The sequence below is a fragment of the Pongo pygmaeus genome, chromosome 3 (assembly GCF_028885625.2).
Source record: "Pongo pygmaeus isolate AG05252 chromosome 3, NHGRI_mPonPyg2-v2.0_pri, whole genome shotgun sequence".
Classification (NCBI taxonomy): Eukaryota; Metazoa; Chordata; class Mammalia; order Primates; family Hominidae; genus Pongo; species Pongo pygmaeus.
The window spans coordinates 58,305,146-58,318,112 of record NC_072376.2 but is presented as its reverse complement, the minus strand read 5'-3'; the positions used below and the strand labels follow the sequence as shown (position 1 = coordinate 58,318,112).

At 35.6% G+C, this 12,967-nt stretch overlaps 1 long non-coding RNA gene across 1 annotated transcript in view; it reads left to right on the top strand.

Annotated features, from left to right (window-relative positions):
* Window positions 1-4,243: 4,243 nt before the first annotated feature.
* LOC129035637 (uncharacterized) overlaps window positions 4,244-12,967 on the top strand; it is a 34,090-nt gene continuing 25,366 nt past the window's right edge. Inside the window, exon 1 of the long non-coding RNA XR_008502254.1 lies at window positions 4,244-4,299. This is a non-coding gene — a long non-coding RNA (uncharacterized LOC129035637). The remainder of the gene's footprint in view (window positions 4,300-12,967) is intronic.

Sequence of the window (12,967 nt, the reverse complement as noted above, 5' to 3'; positions counted from 1 at the left end):
ATAATAATGTGGACATTGCATCATTTATTGCTAAATTGGCTTTCCATGTTGCTAAGTTTATAATTAGTATTTTCTACCTTTTCCCCCTTATTTATTTATACCAATATTGCATATTATCATTATCTAAGACATCCAAGGTCATTTACTGCTAGCTTCATTTCTCTCAGGCTTACGAGCCTCCTTACAAGCCCAGACATTTTATTGAGCCTTTTCTCACATAATCTCTCTAATCCAGATCTTCTTTTTATTTCCCAGTATTGCCAATTAGTTCAGTATCTTTCCACTCTGTGACTGTGCTATAGCAATAGACATATGATCTGGCTCCATCTGCTACAAAAAAAATATATTACTTTTGTTCAGTTCTGAATGTTGTAGCTTGGAAAGTATCAAACAAAACAACAAACAAAAGTAGTCTTGGGAGAATATGTCTTCTAGTAGAATAATTTTCTGTTCATTTTTAATATATGTAAATCTCACTATAAAATCTGATTTTCATATTTCTAGTAACACATAAAGATAATTTAATACATAATTTTGATATATGGTATCAGCTGGAGTCTAGAACTCTGATCTATTGCCCAAACAGTCTAATTACTCTATAGGAGGTATTGACCTAGTCCTAAAAACTCAATTTTAATTCAAAGGGAGAGCTAATGAGGAATGCAGTAGAGGCTTTGCAACACTTTCAATTACACATATGGTTTAGCTTTTTAAATAGAAATTCCTGCGGCCCATTTCTCAAAAATCAATGACAAAATCTATAATAAATTTGAAGTGTGGCACAGACAGAAAATGCTCATTAAAACCTAAGCATAACTTCACAATAGAAAAACTGTGCTATACTACCTTAGCTGAAAGTGAAATCTCAGTACAGCAAAAACACAGTGACAAACCGAAACTGCCTAAATTTTTCTACTGATGAGAATAAAGAAAAAAAATATCTTTATGCACGGCAAGTTCCTTACCTCTTCAACTACTTTTATTTCAACAAATATTTACAAATGACCTATTATATGCATGACAGTATGATAGTTGTTTGATGTTGATGTTGAAGGACTGAACAGAGCCCTTGATAAGAAGCTAATTATGTAAAATATAAATTTGCTCTCATATAGAAATTTATACTGCTTATTCAAAATCGGCATACAGTGTATAATAAGTGATGTCTATTTCTCTATTAGTCTGTAAGCTCCATGATGAACTGAAGCTCTTTTGCTTACTCTTCATCCACATAGTCTGGCTTAATTCTCATCAGATGTCAAGGTTTTATAAACATTTGTTGAATGAGTGGATGACCCAATGCTTGCAATACAGGGCTGAATAAGATAAATATTCTAAAAATATGCTAATCAAAGAACTAGTGTTAATATCCAGTGACAAAATGAGGGAAATCACAAGTGAGAATAGCTTTAAAAAACAGGTAGAATTGAGGCAGATTGACATGTGTAGAAGTATTCAAGAAGAAATGTTCAAAACATGTCAAAAAATTGGGCACACAACTGAGGAGGCAAATTTTGGTACCGAAGTGCTATTTGCTTTATGGATATGTACATCATCTGTGTACGGCTTTTAATATCTGGGTCAAAGGAGAATGACTGACTTCTGAGCCTCTTTCTCCTAAGCTTTTTATTATTTCCACATATAAATCTAATACATTCACTTGTGTGTGTTTGGGGGTGGGAGAGGGTGTACGTTGGATGAGAGTACTTTTCTGGAAATTGATATCATATGGGAACAATGAATATGGATATGAAATTTGCTGTGATTCTGTAATGTAGGCAAGCTTGCAATCTTTATTTCCAAGATTGAAATAATTTCTGTTGATATTTTATAGGCGGAACAATCTCAAGGGAAAAATATAACGACTGAGAAAGAGTTGAAGTATCTGGGAGTTAATAGGAAATGTTGCTAGCACAATGTCACTATAAATGTATACTATGGAAGAATGTGGCCTAGAAACAAAGGATGAACATGAGACAGCCAGGGAACAAAGCGCATGCAGTAATAAGTGACAAATATCAAAAGCGTTCTTTTAATAAACTTTATTTTTAGAACATTTTAGGTTCACAACAAAATTGATTGGAAGGTACAGTGGCTTCCTATATACTCCCTATCTATACACATACATAGACTCCCCCATTACCAACACCTCACGCAAGAGCAATACATTTGTTACAATTGATGAGTCTGCACTGACACGTTCTTATCACTCAAGGTTCATAATTTACATGAGGGAACACACTGGTGTGATGGAACTTAGGTTTGGCTGCTTGCTGTTTGAAAACCAAACTCAAGGGACAAGAGTAAAGAGGAAAAGCAGGTTTATACAAGAGCCAGGCACTCAAGAGGATGGTGAACAAGTATCACCAAGACCATCTCAAGTCAGAACAAATTTCAGCTTCTTTTTATATTGAAGGCAGGGGGAAGAGGCAGGGGTTGGGATGAAGAGGTGACCAACAAACACAAACGTAAAAGTACTAGCAAGAGTTGTAGGAGATTGGGAACATTTTGTCTGTGGTCAGGTCAAAATTTTCCTATAAATTTTTTCTTTTTTAATTTTTAATTATTATGGGTACATAGTAGAATTATTAGATGTGTTCCTATTTGTTAGTTTGAGCTCCTTATATATTTTAGTTATTAAACCCCTGTCAAATAGGGAGTTTGCAAATATTTTCTTCCTTTCTGTGGGTTGTATCTTCACTTTATGGATTGTTTCATTTGGTGTGGCAAAGCTTTTTAACTTGATGTGATTCCACTTGTCCATTTTTTGCTTTGGTTTCCCGTGCTTTTGGAGTATTACTCAAGAAATTGTTGCCCAAAACAAAGTACTGGCAAGTTTCCCCAACGTTTTCTCTTAGGGAGTAGCTTTAGGTCTTCAATTTAAGTCTTTAACCCATTTTGATTTGATTTTAGAATATGTTGAGAGATAAAGGTCTAATTTTATTCTTTTGCATATGGATATTCAACTTTCCCAGCACAATTTTTTTTTTTGGAGAGACTCTTCTTTCCCCAGTATATGTTCTTGCCACCTGTGCTGAGCCCACTGTAGATGTATGGATTTATTTCTGGGTTCTGTATTTTTTCCATTAGTCTATATGCCTGTTTTTATGCCAGAACCATGCTGTTTTGATTACAATAGCTCTGTAGTGTAATTTGAACTCAGGTAATGTGATTCCTCAAGCTTTGTTCTTTTGTTCAACATGGCTTTGGCTATTGTGGGTCTTTAGTGGTTCCTTACATATTTTAGGTTTACTTTCTTCACTTCTGTGAAGAAGGTCATTGGTATTTTGATAAGAATTGCATTAAATCTGTAAATTGTTTTTTGTAGCATGGGCATTTTAACAGTATTGATTATTCTAACTCATGAACATGAAATATCTTCCCACTTTATTATGTCTTCTTTAGTTTCTTGCATAAGTGTTTTTGTTTCATAGTTTACATTGTAGAGATCTTTCTCTTCTTTGGTTAAGATTAATTCTAGGAATTTTCTTTTACTAGTTGCTATTGTAAATGGGATTATGTTCTTGGTCTTTTTTCAAATTGTTCAGTTTGCATATAGAGATGTTACTGATTTTTGTATTTTGACTTTATATTCTGCAATTTTAGTGAGTTTCTTTATGAGTTCTACTAGTTTTTGTATATATGGAGTCTTTTGGTTTTTCCAAATAATATTATATCATCTGAAAATAACGATGATTTGACTTCTCCCTTTTAAGTTTGGATGCTATTTATTTCTTTATCTTGTGTAATTACAATGGCTAGCACATCCAGTACTGTGTTGAGGAACAACGATGAAAGTGGACAGCCTTGTTTTGTTTCAAATCTTAGAAGAAAGGCTTTCAGTTTTTTCAAATTATGTATGATATTAGTTGTATGCCTATTATATTTGTCTTTTATTATGTTAAGATATATTCCTCCTACATCCAGTTTTTTGAGGGTGTTTATTAGGATGAGTTGTTAAATTTTATCAAGTTTTTTTAGTATCAATTAAAATGATGATATAATTTTTGCCTATCATCCTGTTGATAATGCTGTATCATATAGATTCATTTGTATATATTAAACCATTCTTGAATTACTGGGATGGATTCCACTTGGTCATGATGAATGATGTCTTTAACGTATTGTTAAACTCAATTTGCTAGTATTTTGTTGAGAATTTGTGCATTGATATTCATCGGGGATATTGACCTATAGTTTTTTTAAATGCTGTTTTTGTCTGATTTAGGTATCAGGGTACTATTGGCCTCATAGAAAGACTTTGGAAGTATTTTCTCCTTCTGCATTTTTCAGAAAAGTGTGAGTAGGATTGGTATTATTTTTTTTAAATGTTTGGCAATATTCATCAGTGAAACCAATGCATTTCAGGTCTTCTTTGTTGGGAGATGCATATATATATATATGGCTTTGATCTCATTACTTGTTACTGGTCTATTTAGGTTTTGAATTTGTTCTAGGTTTAATCTTGGTAGGTTTTATTTGTCTAGTAATTTAGTCATTTCTTCTAGGTTTTCCTATTTATTGGTGTATAGTTGCTTATTGTAGTCTCTGTGATAGTTAATATTGAGTGTCAACTTGATTAGATTGAAGAATTGAAGGATGCAAAGTATAGATCCTGGGTGTGTCTGTGAGGGTGTTGCCAAAGGAGATTAACATTTAAGTCAGTGGGCTGGGAAATACAGACCCATACTTAATCTGGGTGAGCACAGTCTAATCAGCTGCCAGCATGTCTTGAATATAAGCAGGCAGAAAAATGTGGAAAGAGGAACTGGCCTAGCCTCCCAACATACATCTTTCTCTCATGTTGGGTGCTTCCTGCCCTCAAAATCGGACTCAAAGTTCTTCAGTTTTGGAACTCAGACTGGATCTCCTTGCTCCTGAGCCTACAGATGGTCTATTGTGGGACCTTGTGATTGTTTGGGTTAAAACTTAATAAACTCCGCTGTATATAAGTGTGTACATATATATGTATATATATATAAGTTATATATGTATTTATATATGTAAATGGAATATATGTATTAGTTCTGTTCTTCTAAGAGAACCCTGCCTAATACAATCTCTAATGATCCTTTGAATTTCTGTGGTATGAGTTGTAATGTCTCCATTTTTATCTCTGACTTTATTTATTTTAATCTTCTGTTTATTATTAGCTAGTCTGGCTAAATGTTGGTTGATTTTGTTTATCTTTTCAGAAAGTCAACTTTTTATTTCATTTATGTTTTGTTATTTTTGGGGGATTAATACATTTATTTCTGCTCTTATCATTGTTGTTTCTTTTCTTCTAAGTTTGAATTTGATTTGTTTTGCTTTTCTAGTTATTTAGGATGCATCATTAGTTTGTTTATATAAATTTTTCCTCATATATATATATATAGAGAGAGAGAGGGAGCACTTATTGCAAGAAATTTTTCTCTTAGTACTGCTTTTGGTGTGTCACATAGGGTTTGGTATGCTGTATTTGCATTTTCATTTGTTTTCAGGATTTTAAAAATATTCTTGTGAATTTCTTCATTGACCTCACTGGCCATTGAGAAACATATTGGTTAATTTCCATGTGTTTCTGTTATTTCCAAAGTTCCTCACACTGTGCATTTCTAATTTTATCTTATTTTAGTCAGAAAAGATGCTTGATATGATTTCAATTTTTTGAATGTTTTAAGACATGTTTTGTGATCCAATATAGGGCCTATCTTTGAGAATGTTCCATCTACTGAAGAGAAGACTGTGTATTACAGCCATTGGAAGAAATGTGCTGTATATATCCATTAGGTCCATATGTCTATAGTGCACATTATTCCTATGTTTCTTTGTTGATTTTCTACCTGGATGATCTATTTAATGCTGAAAGTGGGGAGTTGAAATATCCAGCTATTATTTTATTAGGGTCTCTCTCTTTAATATTTGCTCTTCTATCTGGGTGTTCCAGTGTTGGGTGCATATATATTTACAATTTTTGTATTATCTTCCTGAATTGACCTCTTTATCATTATATAATGATCTTCTTTGTCTCTTTTTATAGTTTAATCTTGAAATCTATTTTATCAGATATAAATGTGGCTATTTCTGCTCTATTTTATTTCCATTTTCATAAAATATATTTTTTCATCCTTTTATTTTATTAAATAAAGATGTGTATCTTCATATGTAAATCATGCTTTTTTACAGGCAATAAATCATTGTGTCTTGTTTTCATTTTTTAAATCCATTCAGACACTCTGTGTTTTTTGGAGAGTTTAGTGCATTTATATTCAGTGTTATTATTGATAAGTAAGGACTAACTACTGGTATTTTGTTATTTGTTTTCTGGTTGTTTTACAGACTTCTCTTCCTTTTTTTCTCCTTTCTATCTTCTATTTTGTTAAGAGGATTTTCTCTGCTGCTGTGTTTTAATTTCCTGCTTTATATTTTTTGTTTATGTGTTGTAGGTTTTTTAAATTTGAAATTACCATGAATTTTTATAATAACATCTTTTACTTATTGTTTTAAACTGATTACAACTTAACACTGATTGCAAAAACTAACAAGCAAAGAGAAAACTAACAAAACACTCTGCACTTTAAATGCATCTCCTTAACTTTTTGTTGTTTCTATTAATGTTATACTGTTTATTTCTTGAGAAGTTGTTATAGTTATTATTTTTGGTAGGTTTGTCTTTTAGTCTTTCTACTAAAGATACAAGTATCTTACACACCACAATTGATTGCACTGTTACAATATTTTGTCTGTGTATTTATTATTACCAGTGGAACCAGTGAGGTTTTTTGATTTGTTTGTTCGTTTGTTTTGAGATGAAGTCTCATTCTGTTGCCCCGGCAAGAGTGCAGTGGCATGATCTTGGCTCATTGCAACCTCCTCCTCCTGGGTTCAAGTGATTCTCCTGCCTCAGGCTCCCAAGTAGCTGAGATTACAGGTGTCTGCCACCACACCCAGCTAATTTTTGTATTTTCAATAGAGACAGGGTTTCGCCATGTTGGCCTTGAACTCCTGACCTCAGGTGATCCACCGCCTCAGCCTCCCAAAGTGCTGAGATTACAAGTTTGAGCCACTGTGCCTGGCTTACCAGTCAGTTTTATACCTTCAAATGATTTCTTCTTGCTCGCTAATGTCCTTTTCTTTCAGATTGAGGAACTCTCTTTAGCATGTCCTACAGAACAAGTCTGGTGCTGATGAATTCCCTCAGCATTTGTTTGTCTAAGAAAGTGTTTATTTTTTTTTCACAATTAAAGATATTTTCACTATATATACTATTAAAGTTTAGAAGTTGTTTTTGTTTGTTTGTTTTTCCCTCCACTTTAAAGTGGCACTTTAAATATTTCATGCCACTCTCTCCTGACCTGTAAGGTTTCTACTGAAAAGTCATGTGTCAGCTGTCACATGTATTGGAGCTGATTTGTATGTTATTTGTTTCTTTTCTCTTGCTGCTTCTGGATCCTTTTTTGCTTTTTTTTTTTTTTAATCCTTTACCTTTAGGAGTTTAATTATTACAGGTCTTAAGATACTCCTCTTTTGGCTAAATCTTCTTGGTGTCCTATAAATCTCTCATACTTAGATATTGTTGTCTTTCTAGGTTTGGAAAATCCTCTATAGTTATCACTTTGAATAAACTTCCTGCTGCTATTTTTCTCACATCTCCAGTAAGGCCAAGAACACTTAAATTTGCCTTTTGGGGGCTATTTTTTAAATCTTGTATGCATACTTTATTCTTTTTTAAGATTTTTGTTTGTCTTCTCTATGTATTTTCAAATAGCCTGTCTCCAAACTCACTAATTGTTTCTTCTGCTTGATCAATTCTTCTGTTGAGGGACTCTGATTGATGCATTATTCATTATGTCAACTAAATTTTTCAGCTTCTTAATTTTTCCTTGATTATTTTTAATTATTTCAATCTTTTCTTTAAATGTATCTGATAGGATTCTGAATTTCTTCTCTATGTTATCTTGAATTTGTTTGAGTTTCCTCAAAATGGCTATTTTGAATTATCTTTCTGAAATGTCACATATCTCTGTTTCTCCAGGATTGGTCACTGGTACCATATTTAGCTTGTTTGGTGAGGTCATGTTTTTTCAAATGATCTTGATGCTGATATATGTTTATCAATGTCCAGGCTTTGAAAAGCTAGGAATTTATTGTAGTATTCACAAGGTGGGCTTGTTAGTTTCTGTCTTTCTTGGGAAGACTTTCCAAGTATTCAAAGAGAATTGAATGTTGTGATCTGAGTGTTTGCTCACTGCATCCATATCTGCATTAGGTTGCATTCCAAGCATAATAATGCTGTGATTTTTGCAGAATTATAGAGCTACCACCTTGATGGTCTTGGGTAAGATCTGGGAGAAGTGCCTACATTATCAGGCAGAGACTCTTGTTCTTTTGTGTTACTTTCCCCCAAATAAACAGAAACTCTTCTTTTTAAGTTGTCTGGAACTGGTGGGAAAGTGACACAAGCAGCTTTGTGTCATCCATGACTGGGGCTGCACTGGGTCAGATCCAAAGCCAGCACAACACTGGTTCTTGCCCAAAGCCCATGGTGACCACTACTTGGTTACTGCTGTTGTTTCCTCAAGGATCAAGGACCCTACAGTCATCAGGTGAAGAATCAATACAGGGTTGTGGCCTTCCCTTAAGGGCCAAGGTGTGTCCAGAGATGCCATCTGGGATCCAGGGCCTGGAATTAGGAACCTTAGGAATGTACTTTGTGCTCTGTTCTATTGTGGCTGAGCTGGCACCCAAGCTGCAAAAGAAAGTTCTTCTCACTTTTCTCTCTTTTTTGGTCAAGCAGATGGAGTCTTTCATGATAGCCTCCGTTTCCCTGAGTCCATGTTGTGTACTACCTGGCTGTCACCAGCATTCACTTGAGATCCAAGCGCTCTTCAGTCAGCTTGTGGTGAATGCTGCTAGCCCTAGGTCTTGCCATTGAGGGCAGAAGGCTCCCTCCTGGCCCAGGGCAGGTGCAAAAATGCCATCTAAGAGCCATTGTCTGGAATCGATCCCCTGGAGCCTGTTTGGTGCTCTACTTCACTATGGTCTAGGTGGTACCCAAGCTGCAAGACAGAGCTTCTTCTACCCTTCCCTCTCCTTTCTTCAAGCAAAAGGAGTCTCTCCTCATGGCCACCACAGCTGAGAATGTGCTGGGTCACACCTGAAGCCAGTGTGGCACTGGGTCTCACCCAAACCCCGTGGGAAGTACTGGCATTTATTCAAGGCCTAAGGGATCTTTAGTTAGAAGGCAATGAATCCTACCAGGACTAGGTATTTTCCTTCAAGACAATGGGTTATCTTCTGGCTCAGGATGTGTCTAGAAATGTCCTTGGGGAGCTAGTACCATAATTGAGGGCCTCATGATTCTGTCTGGTTCCCTATTCTACTTTGGCTGAGCTGATAGTCAAGATACCAGAGAAAGTCTTCTTTATTCTCCCCTATACCTTCCTCAAGTGGAAGAGAGGAGTTGCTCCTAGAGCTGTGAGCTGTGCTGCCTATGGTTGGGGGAGGAGTGATGCAAATACTCCCTCGGCCACCCCAGCTGATATCTCGCTAAGTCATGTGCATGCTAAGTTCACTGGCTCTGAGCCCAGCACAGAACCAGGACCTGCCAAATAATTGAAGTTCTTGTGGCCTAGACTACCTTTCAAGTTTGTTTAGGCCCCCAGAGCAGTTTGGCACACATAGGTGTGGCTTGCCAGAACTCAAATTCCAACCGGTGGGATGGACGATTTACCTATGGCTAGGGCTGGTCTAAATGTGCCCCGAATGGGTGCTGGGTGATTTCTCTACTGTGTTGCTTTTTGCTTTGCAGGGTAGCACTGAATTTCAAAGCAAAGTCTGACAATCACTGTGCTTTCTCTCCCCCAAGCACACAGATTCTGTGTGTCTTATGGCCACTGCTAATGTCAGAGCATGGAGAAGAGGTGTAACAACAATTCAAGAATGCCTTTTCTTCCTTATGCAGTGCCTCCTTCCTTGACATGATGTTAAAATTATGTACTGTGATCACGCAACTGATTTTTGATTCTTTTAAAGATGCTTTCTTGTGTGAATATGTTCAGTTTGGTGCAACTACAGGGGATGTGAATGATTGCTGGAGGATTCTATTTTGCCATCTTGCCCCACCTCCTCCTTGCTTCTTATAATTATGTAACAAAACTTAGGTGTTTACATACTTACCCTTCAATCCCAGATTTAGTTTCAAAAATTATTTGATTGCTGTTTTTATTATACTTTAAGTTCTAGGGTACAGGTGCACAACGTGAAGGTTTGTTACATATGTATACATGTGCCATGTCGGTGTGCTGCACCCATTAACTCCTCACTTACATTAGGTATATCTCCTAATGCTATCCCTCCCCCCTCCCCCACTCTCAATGTATCCTAGTCTATATCCAGGAATAGATAAAGATCCTTTAAATAAAAATGAAGCCATTTATGTTAGTTATTTTGTCGTTCCACTGTTATATTGTTAATGCACATTCTATGAATTTGTTGAAATGTATAAAGAACATGTACTGACCATTATCGTATTGTATAGAGCATTTTCAGTAACTTAAAATTTCTCTGTGTTCTGTCTATTCATCCCTCCCTTTTCCCAAAACTACTGACAACCACTTCAGATCAATAATATTTTAGGCATACACTGGAGTTTCCTTTTGAGAGATTGCTCATATTCTGGGAATTGAGTTAAAATGTCTTGATGAATTAACTTAAGCATTAAAACTGTCTTATAAGATCTATTATACTATTTCACTGATATAGTTTGGATATTCTTCCTGCCCAAATCTCATGTTGAAATGATACCCCCAATGTTGGAGGTGCAACTTTGTGGGAGGTGATTGCATCATAGGGGAGGTTTTTAATGAATGGTTTAGTGCCATCCCATTGGTACTACCCTTGTGATAGTGAATTCTCATGATATCTCAGTCATTTAAAAGTGTGTTGCACCTCCCACGTTGCTCTTTTGCTTCTTCTATGCTATGTGAGGTGGGTTCTCCCTCTTTACTTCCTTGACTGGAAGCTTCCTGAGATCTCCTCAGAAGCAGAGGCCGCTATGCTTCCTGTACAGCCTGCAGAACCGTGAATCAATTAAACCAATTTTCTTTATAAATTACCAGGTCTCAGGTATTTCATTATAGCAATGTGAGAATGGACTAATACATTTGCCAGTTTATACATATGGATATTGAGTAGCCAATTATTTTCCAAAATTAAAATATTATGTAACACAACCAGGATTTGAACTTGCTCCAGGGTCATTCTTAGGATATTGTTACAGTATTATTTGTAACAGACAACTACTAGACAAAACCAAATTTCAGTACTGGAGGATTAGCTAAATAATTTATGTTACATTCAAAGAATAAAACTCTATGCTTCTAAAAAACTTATATTTTGTAGAATGCTTAATTATGGGGCAAAATGTTAAAGTTAAATTAAAAAGGAGAATACTAAAAGTTTATATTTACTATCATCTTACTAACAAGTATGGACATAACATTTGGAAGATAATCTATCAAATGATTATCCCTGCAGGGTTAGTTTATGACTATTTTTAAAAATTACAATTTTCAGTATGTTTTCTGTAATTTTAAATTTTATATGAAATCATGCCTAATTATTCAAATTATATATGAAATATATGTCATATATAAAAACATAACTATCCCTGGGTTCTTAGATTCATATTTTATTGAGTTACATAGACATATAACATATAATATCTATTTTTTATTTTAGTATTATTATACTTTAAGTTTTAGGGTACATGTGCACAATGAGCAGGTTAGTTACATATGTATACATGTGCCATGTTGGTGTACCGCACCCATTAACTCGTCATTTAGCATTAGGTATATCTCCTAATGCTATCCCTCCCCCCTCCCCCCACCCCACAACAGTCCCCGGAGTGTGATGTTCCCCTTCCTGGGTCCATGTGTCCTCATTGTTCAATTCCCACCTATGAGTGAGAACATGCCGTGTTTGGTTTTTTGTCCTTGCGATAGTTTGCTGAGAATGATGATTTCCAGTTTCATCCATGTCCCTACAAAGGACATGAACTCATCATTTTTTATGGCTGCATAGTATTTAATCTAATGAGCAAATTTGTGGATTTTCACAGGCCGAAAACTTTTTCACCCTTAATACTTACATAAGCAAATAGTAAAAATGAAGAAAATTAGGGAAGAACAACATTAACAGTCTCAGTATACTCCTTATATTAGTTTCCTGGGGCTGCTATAACAAATTACCACAAATTTGGTGACTTAGATCGGTAGGAATTCTCTCCCAGTGTTAGAGGTGGAAATTAAATAGCGAGGTGTCGCAGGACTTTGATCACTCAAAGCTGTAGAGAAAAATCCTGCCTTGCCTTTTTCAGCGTCTGGTGACTCTAGGCATACTTTTTGGTTTGGGGCTACATGACTTCTGTCTCTGCCTCTATCTTCTCACGGCTTTCTTCCCTGCATGTCTCTGAGTCCCAACTCTCCTTTTGCTTTCTCTTATGAGAACACTAGTTGTTAAATTAGGGCCTACTTTAAATCCAAATAATCTCACTTAGAGATTCTCAGTTACATCTGTAAAGACCCTGTTTTCAAATAATGTCACATTTATTGGTACTGGGAGTTAGGATTTTGACATAGATTTTTGGAGCCACTATTCTACTCACTGCATTAGTGTCTCTGCTCTGGGTATTCTACTACTGAACACTCCCTTACCATACCACCTTTCTCCCAACACAACATGGCTAATTCCCTCATTTCTTTCATGTATTTGCTCAAACACTGTCCACTCAACGAGCCTCTTCCTAATTATCCCATTTAAAACTGCAACTCCCAGCTTATATTTATTCCCTTTTTTCTCAATCTTGAATCTTGTAGCAAACTATAATTTACATTTGTATTATATTATGGTCAGCACTCTTAAGAGGCCTACAGGTGTTTTACTGGTGACAATTTCTTTACTCTTTCCTAGAGATCATGAC